Source organism: Protopterus annectens, chromosome 1.part1 (assembly GCF_019279795.1).
Source record: "Protopterus annectens isolate FY-2018-M chromosome 1.part1, PAN1.0, whole genome shotgun sequence".
NCBI classification, from domain to species: domain Eukaryota; kingdom Metazoa; phylum Chordata; order Ceratodontiformes; family Protopteridae; genus Protopterus; species Protopterus annectens.
Genome location: NC_056726.1, coordinates 391535854 through 391538756, shown reverse-complemented (window position 1 = coordinate 391538756; position 2903 = coordinate 391535854).

The following is a 2903-nucleotide window of genomic DNA, read 5'->3' as shown; positions in this document are numbered from 1 at the left end:
AATGCAAGCTTATGACCCGCACTTACTGGGAATTCCTCGTTCATGGGGAATAATTGCAATCTCCTGTCCCTATCACTAATGGGGTTCAGCGGATTACCCAGACCTGTCGACCAAGGGTAGACACACGCTGATCCATTCAGTGTAGCACGCGTGCTGCCCCAGACATCTAAGGGCATCACAGACCTGTTATTGCTCAATCTCATGTGGCTGAAAGCCACTTGTCCCTCTAAGAAGTTGGAGACGACCACACGGGGCCGCATAACTAGTTAGCATGGCGGAGTCTCGTTCGTTATTGGAATTAACCAGACAAATCACTCCACCAACTAAGAACGGCCATGCACCACCACCCACAGAATTGAGAAAAAGCTATCAATCTGTCAATCCTTTCCGTGTTCGGGCCCGGTGAGGTTTCCCATGTTGAGTCAAATTAAGCCACAAGCACCACTCCTGGTGGTGCCCTTCCATCAGTTCCTTTACATTTCAGCTTTGCAACCATACTCCCCCTAGAACCCAAAGACTTTGGTTTCCCGAAAGCTCCCCGGTGGGTCATGGGAATAACGCTGCCAGATCGCTAGTCAGCATTGTTTATGATCGGAACTACAATGGTATCTGATCATCTTCAAACCTCTGACTTTCATTCTTGATTAATGAAAACATTCTTGGCAAATCCTTTTGCTTTCATTCATCTTGCACCAGTCCAAGAGTTTCACCTCTAGCAGCACAATACGAATGCCCCAGGCCGTCCCTCTTAATCATGGCCCCAGTTCCGAAAATCAACAAAATAGAACCAGAGTCCTATTCCATTATTCCTAGCTGAAGTATTCAGGTGACCGGCCTGCTTTGAATACTCTAATTTTTTAGTTTTTCAAAGTAAATGCTTCGGACCCCGGGACACTCAGTTAAGAGCATTGAGGGAGTGCCGAGAGGCAGGGGCTGGGACAGGCAGTAGCTCACCTCGCTGCGGACTGCCAGCCTGATCCCAAGATCCAACTATGAGCTTTTTAACTGCAGCAACTTTAATATATGCTATTGGAGCTGGAATTACCATGGCTGCTGGCACCAGACTTGCCCTCCAATAGATCCTCATTAAATGATTTAAAGTGTACTCATTCCAATTACAGTGCCTTGAAAGGGTCCTGTATTGTTATTTTTCATCACTACTTCCCCGAGTCAGGAGTGGGTAATTTGCATGCCTGCTGCCTTCCTTGGATGTGGTAGCCATTTCTCAGGCTCCCTCTCTGGAATCGAACCCTGATTACCCATTACTCGTGGTCACCATGGTAGGCACAGATAGTACCATCGAAAGTTGAAGAGCAGACACTCAAATGTTGCGTCGCCACCACAAGGGCATGCAATCGGCCCGAGTTTATCTAGAGTCACCAAAGCTGTCGGGCCGAGACCCGGATTGGTTTTGGTCTGATAAATACATACATCCCCGGAGGTCAGCGCTCGTCAGCATGTAATAGCTCTGGAATTACCACAGATATCCAAGTAACGCTGGAGTGATCAAAGGAACCATAAGTGATTTAATGAGCCATTCACAGTTTCACTGTAGCGTCCGTGTGCACTGAGACTTGCATGGCTTAATCTTTGAGACAAGCATATGCTACTGGCAGGCTCAACCAGATAGGAGCACCTCAGCAGGTGGGCAGAGAGGAGGGGCTGGAGCCCGCACCTCCGCCCGAGGGAGGGGTTCCTCTCCCCGTAGAGGGGCACTCCGGCTGCTGGTTGTGGACTGGTAATTACAACCCTGGAGGGCAGTGGGCTGGCGCGGAGCGCTGCTGCGCTCGTAACCAGAGAGTGAGGGAGTGAGCTCCCGAAGCTCCCGAAGCTCCCATGCTCTGGGACAACCTGGCACATGACAGGACCCCTTTGCCTCGGCCCAGGTTCATCAGTCTCACCTTGATTTTGCTGCTGAGGGGTGCAGAATGCTCCATGCCCCCCACCCACACCTTACTCCCGGGGAGAAGAAGCTCGGCCCCGGCCGTGACCCACAGAGCCACGCCACAGGGGCCCTCTGCCAGTGGGAGTCAGTCGGCCCAACTGATGGATGGATGGTGGGGAGAGGGTCCTTGGCCCCCACCATGAGACGTTCTACCTGGGGCTGGGACCCAGACTTGCACTCACCACAGGACGCCCCGTCGTCCCTTAACTCCTAGAGGATGTCAAATCGTGCCAGATCACGTGTGCCTGGTGGACGACCAGGGGGACGAACCCGCAGGGTGTGACTGACCCCACAGAACTCCCCTCGGCCGCAGAGGGCCAGATCTGCTCTCATGAGGGCTTCCGCATTCCACCGCTTTCCAGTCCAGAAGGGTTCCGGGAACCTTGCGATATTTTGGGGATGCTGTCTGTTGCCGGGTGAGGTCGGACACCTTCCCGCTGCCCAGTGGGAGCTCTCTGGGTCCCACAGACTCCCACCGGTCACTGCCCCCGAGGACTTCCATCACGGGAGGGGTCCACCTGCCCCCTCTCACCCAGGCAGGAGCTCTGCTGGCTCCGCGGCCCTCTGCCAGTGGCTCCCTTAAGGACTTCCACCTGGAGGGGGTGGCAATCCAGACCCTCTCACCTGGGCAGGACTGCTCCCTCCCCAGCTGCTTACTGCCTCTCTCCCCCTTCTGGACATCCATCCCAGAGGGGGCCTTGGTCCAGACTCCCATAACCCAGACGGGATCTCTCCCTGCCCAGCCGACGTCTGCCCCCCTCTCCCTTCCAGCCTTTTGTAGGGGAGGGACCCCATTCGGGCTTCCGATTCCACCCAGGCAGGAGGGCTCTTTCCCTGGGTAACATATCTCATGAAGGCTGCCTGGCCGGACTGTGTCCCTGTGCCCTCAGAGCCCCTAAGGGGGACCTCCCTCTGGTCCCAGCCGACCCCACGGAACTCTCCTCAGCTGCCAAGGGGC